The sequence below is a fragment of the Colobus angolensis genome, unplaced genomic scaffold (genome assembly GCF_000951035.1).
Source record: "Colobus angolensis palliatus isolate OR3802 unplaced genomic scaffold, Cang.pa_1.0 Scaffold17, whole genome shotgun sequence".
NCBI lineage: Eukaryota > Metazoa > Chordata > Mammalia > Primates > Cercopithecidae > Colobus > Colobus angolensis.
Genome location: NW_012114821.1, coordinates 732,665 through 738,492, shown reverse-complemented (window position 1 = coordinate 738,492; position 5,828 = coordinate 732,665).

The following is a 5,828-nucleotide window of genomic DNA, read 5'->3' as shown; positions in this document are numbered from 1 at the left end:
CTCCCACGTGGCCTCTGGGTCCCGTTCCACTGTCCCTGCGGTTAGGACTCCGAGGGGGCGGGGCAGAGGCCTTGACACGCATCTTACCCACCCCCTTCCCGAAGAGATGGAAGGGGCTCCCGGCGCCGTTCCTTTTTTTTCTTGGAATGTCAGCAGAGCTTGTGTTTGGCGATAAGCTAGCCTTGACGGTCTGGCTATTAATAGCACGGATGGACGGCCCACTCGTGCCCCAGCTCAGCTGTGTGGCCCCAGGGTGCTTCATGGGACTGGGAGGTGGCCTTCAGTGCAGCTCCTTTCAGGTGACAAAGTCTTCCCACGCGCAGGTCACTCAGTCCCTCCCCAACCCCAGCGAGTGGACAGGTTGGTTTAGCCCCTGGTTAGGAGCTGCTCATGGCCAGTGAGCAGGGCTGGGTCCTGTCGGCGTTTGAGGGCTGCCTGAGGCTGAGAGGGTCGCACACCCTGGGAGAAGGACGTGTGGTCGCCAGACCCACTCACCCCGCCCAGACTCCCAATCTGTCTCTTCCTAACTTTGGGGACAGTTATGTGCCTCAGTTTCCCCTCCTGTTGAGGGGCAGAGGGCTGTTGGGTTCCCCAGGCTCTGGTCATCCGTTCGTGGTTCTTAGTTTCTGGCGTCTTTCTGAGACTCCGCAGTTGCTTCTCACTGCTGCGAACGCGCCTGTCTGTGGGCCCTGCATCTTCCTCATCTGCAGGTGCTGGAAAACCAGATACGCTGGAACACGCACGTGGTTCTGCGGCCAAAGCACGCCCTTTGGTTGTGAACTTCGTGATACCTGTGTGAGTGTTACCACTCAGGCACTTGCTGCTCTCCAGGTAGTCAGCTGTGGTCTAAAGCCACTCTGGAAAGGGGGTTGTTCTGTGTGTGCAGACCGACGGCAGTCTCACTGTAGGAAAGCATGAGAGGGTGGGGCAGAGAGCACCCGTTTCATCTTGTCCAAACTGCAAGGCTTTGGAAGCGAGGGGAGCTGCTGGGATAAGTGTCACCAGGGACGGCTCAGGAGTGTGGGGGGAAGGCCCTGAGGATCCACTGTCTTAAAGACTGCTTATCTTCTAGCAGCTTAGAGGTCATGTTCTGGGTGAGGTTGGGGCTGTGTGTCATATGAGAATTGCCCTGAATCGGGCTCTAGGAAGTCTTTCTGGGAGGTGTGGCTGCAGGCTTGCCCCCCCACCCATAACCTCTCTGGACCTTGGGGACCTCTCCTGTGTGATGGAATTTCAGAGAGGATAGTCTGGGTGTGTTGGGCACCCCACAATCAAAGGAGCCAGGCTGTTGCATAGCCTCATGGGCCCTGGCAGGCACTGTGGGTTATCAGCACAAGAACTTGTCCACTTGGGTTGTGTCCAGGACCAGCCTGAGGCAGGGGCTGCTGCCATCTCTTGCCTGTGACCTGCTGCCTGTTGCTTGGCAGGGCCATGTGGGGTTCTGTTCAGTCTTGTGCTTCACAGCTGTTGGTCTCATTCGGCAGGCATTCATCGAGTGCCTGCTTGTTCAGAGATGGTGAGAGGTGGCCCTGCTCACAGTCTAGTGGGGGACAGATTCTGTAAGTTAATAGTCACGCTGGTGTGTGATGAGGGCAGTGGCAGGATAGGACCACGATGAGCAAGGTGGAGCCGGGCGTGGGCATGAGCGAGGCTGCTGGTGGACCAGGGTAGGGTGATGGTGGCCCGGGGTCTACTGGAGGGATCTCTGTCCTGGATGAGAATAGGGGTGAGAGACGCAGCTGGAGCACCTGCAGTGCTGGTTCCTGAGGAGAGAGCAGAAAACTGTTGTTGGAGATAACGATCAGATAGCCGTGACTTTCCCGGCCTCACCTACTCCGTGGAGGCCGTTGAAACGCAAGCAGCTTGCGTTGTTGGTAACAGATGTGGTGGGTGGTGGTTGGGATACCCACCTGGAGGTAGCTCCCTTGCAGCCACTTATGAGCTGCTGTTCGGAGTCTCTCCACAGTCCCTGGGAACGGCTGCCTGATCGTGGGGCCTCTGGCTGTGCACGCGCTGGCACCAGAGGTGGCCAGCGTCAGGAGGTGCAGGTTGGGTAGGCAGCAGGTGGATGACCCACCTACAAGTCGCTGCCCGGCTGCCTTGGCTTTTCCTCGTGAATCAGCACTTGCTGAGTGTGACCTCGCCAAGCAGAGGTTTCTGTCAGCTCATCCTCTAGGGACAGGAGGTCATGGACTTTTCCCTTCGGCTTTCGTGTTGTTTGGAGTCCTTGAAATTTTCTCCAGGGCTCTGAGCTCTGGCCAGAAACCAGCTGGCAAGTCAGTTCCTTACTAGGTCCAGTGTTGAGGACCATGTTAGCATCTGCGCCGGGGGGCATGACTGGCTATGCACCGTCCTTTCCCCCAAAACCCTGACTTGTTAGAAGAGCTCTCAGTTGGAGAATTTGGGGTTGAGGGAGTTGTAAGACCCCATCACAGGTCAAGTGTGATTGGGAGACCAAGGTTTCCGGTGAGAGCTGCGTCGCTGTGTTTTCTTTCTTTTCTTTCTCTTTAATTATACTTTAAGTTCTATGTCGTGTTTTCATAGTCACAAAAATAAAGCAGCACGATGTGTCAAGAGTCTTGTGGTGCGGCTTCTTTGTTTATGTATTTATTTTTCTAAATGGAGTCCTGCTCTGTCTCCCAGGCTGGAGTGCAGTGTCTCGATCTTGGCTCACTGCAACCTCCGCCTACCAAGTTCAAGTGATTCTCCTATCTCAGCCTCCCAAGTACCTGGGATTACAGGCATGCGCCATCACACCTGGCTACTTTTTTTGTATTTTTAGTAGAGACGGGGTTTCGCCATGTTGGCCAGGATGGTCTTGATCTCCTGACCTTATGATCCACCCTCCTTGGCCTCCCCAAGTGCTGGGATTACAGGCGTGAGCCACCGCGCCCGGCCCTAAGGGCTTCTTCACGTGTGTCCTGCTAGCTGTGGCATGTCTTCCTCTCCTCCAAGTAGAAGCTGTACAGGGTCCCCGTCTGTGGGGTCTCAGTAAGTCGTAAGTTTCTTCATTTGCTGTCAGAACAGTGACCTACAAGGCCACTCCTCCCATCCAGGCGTCCACCTTCAAGGTTGGCATCTGCTGTCTGATTCCGTGGCTGGGCACTGTTGCCGCTTCCTTCTGAGATGAGGACCGCTTTCCTCTGGCCACTGGTCAGTGGTCTCAGCAGCAGGAAATAGTAAATGACAGGTCAGGGTGCTGCCAAGAGAGTGCAGGGGCAGGGACGGGGTGGGTCCCATCCCAGATGAGCCAGGTGGTGACGCCATCTCTTCCTGCAGAGACTGAGGGGACATTCAGAGTCGGGGTGTTTGGTGAACTGTCAGCGTCCGAGGCACCAGCCCTGGTTAAGCTGCGTTTAGCCTTCTCTCCTGTGGTGCTGTGACTCTCAGCCTTCCTCCTAGGAGGTAGGGTAGTGTTTCCATTCCGGAGTCAAGCCTGGGGGCCTGGCTTCCGGGCGTGAGCCCCGCGATGCGGACAGTCTTTGCTGACTGACTGGGTGATGCGGCCCGGCTTTGTGTCCCCACCCAAAGCTCGCCGCGTCGTGGTTCCCAGTGTTGAAGGAGGGGCTTGTTGGGAGGTGACCTGATCATGGGGGCAGATCCCCCTTGCTGTTCTCGTGCTAGTGAGTTCTCAGATCTGATGGGTTAACAGTGTGTGTGTGACACTTTCTCCTTTGCGCTCTCGCTGGCCCTCCCTCCCTCTCTCTCTCCGCTCCCCCACCGCCGCACCCATACTGTGCTTGCTTCCCATTTGCCTTCTGCCGTGACTAAGTTTCCTGAGGCCTCTCAGTGACGCTTTTGACGCTTTCTGCACAGCCTGTGCAACTATGAGTCAGTTAAACCCAGGCCAGGCGCGGCGGCTCACGCCTGTAATCCCAGCACTTTGGGAGGCTGAGGAGGGCAGATCACTTGAGGTCAGGAGTTCTAGACCAGCCTGGCCAACATGGTGAAACCCCGTCTCCACTGAAATGTAAAAATTAGCTGGATGTGGTGGTGCATGCTTGTAGTCCCAGCTACTCGGAAGGCTGGGGCAAGAGAATCACTTGAACTCGGGAGGTGGAGATGGTAGTGGGCCGAGATCATGCCATTGCATTCCAGCCTGGGAGACGGAGTGAGACTCCATCTTAAAAAAAATAAGCAAACCTGTTTTTTTTCATAAATTACCCAGTCTTGGGTAGCTTTTTTTTTTTTTTTTTTAGACTGAGTCTCGTTCTGTCGCCCAGGCTGGAGTGTAGTGGCGCGATCTCGGCTTACCGCAAGCTCCACCTCCTGGGTTCCCGCCATTCTCCTGCCTCAGCGTCCCAAGTAGCTGGGACTACAGGCGCCCGCCACCTTGCCCGGCTATTTTTTTGTATTTTTTAGTAGAGACGGGGTTTCACCGTGTTAGCCAGGATGGTCTCAATCTCCTGACCTCGTGATCCGCCCGTCTCGGCCTCCCAAAGTGCTGGGATTACAGGCTTGAGCCACCGCGCCCGGCCGTAGTTCTCTTTTTTTTGAGATGGAGTTTCTCTCTGTTGCCCAGGCTGGAGTGCAGTGGTGCAATCTCGGGTCACTGCAACCTCCACCTCCCAGGTTCAAGCGATTCTCCTGCCTCAGCCTCCCAAGTAGCTGGGATTACATACATGCGCCATCATGCCCAGCTAATTTTGTATTTTTAGTAGAGATGGGTTTTCACCATGTTGATCAGGCTGGCCTCGAACTCCTGGCCTCAGATGATCCACCTGCCTCGACCTCCGAAAGTGTTGGGTTTAAAGGCATGAGCCACTGCGCCCGGCCTGGGTAGTTCTTTAGAGCAGTGTGAGAATGGACTCATACATTAGGTTTAGGGTTAGGCTGACTCAGACTCCAGCATGGGTAAGCACTGGTAGTAGTTGAGGGCAGGGGCGTGTCCTGGCCTCGTTCGACCCCACACAATTTCCTCTCTTTGCAGTTGCAGCTTTGCCATTTCCACTCTGCTCTGCTGCACAGTAGGCAGAAGCCCTGGCCGTCCCCTGCTGCATTCTTCAGGAGAAACGTCAGGGTCCTTCCTCCAAGGTAATGAGTCCTCCACGGGTACATGCCTCTCACCCAGGCAGGCATGGATGGTGTCTGTGTGCATGCAGAGGTGGCGGTCGAGGGCCCGAGGCTGGACCTTCTCCTGTACGCCCAACCAAGACAAGATATGTTTGCTCCTCAGTGTGGTGTGCTGGGACTAGAGACTCCCAGGTCCTGACCCATGGGACTATGCCCAGGGGTGGGCATGCCCTGACCACAGCGTTTAGAGCGGACAGCTAGCGAATCAGGAAGGTGCCCATGGAGCGCCTGCTCTGACGAGCAAACCGGGTCATTCAGAGCCTGGAGGAGGGCGGGGTGACTGTAGGTGGGGGTCACACAAGAGCAAGAGCAGCAAGAAGAGATGTGGAGGGAGGGTTCTGAGCAGAAGGAAAGGCCAGACAAGGTTGTGAGGCCAGCAAGTCTGGACCACAGTGGGCAGATGGGTGGTGGCAAGGCAGGAAGGCTGTGGAGGGTAGACGCGGCCAGGCAGGGCAGGCAGGGTGAGCTGCCCGAGTGCCACTGGCTCGGTGAACCTGGCAGGGGTCTCTTTCTCCCGAGAGCTCTGCAGTAGGAGAACCTGTGTCCCCGGGACAGACGTGGCTGGATGCAGAAAAAGATGAGTGTTCAGGATGCAGAAGCAGATGGGTGCTCAGGCGCCTGCGGCCGGGTGTAAGCAGATGGGTGCTCAGGCGCCTGCGGCCGGGTGTAGAAGCAGATGGGTGCTCAGGCGCCTGCGGCCGGGTGTAAGCAGATGGGTGCTCAGGCGCCTGCGGCCGGGTGTAGAAGCAGATGGG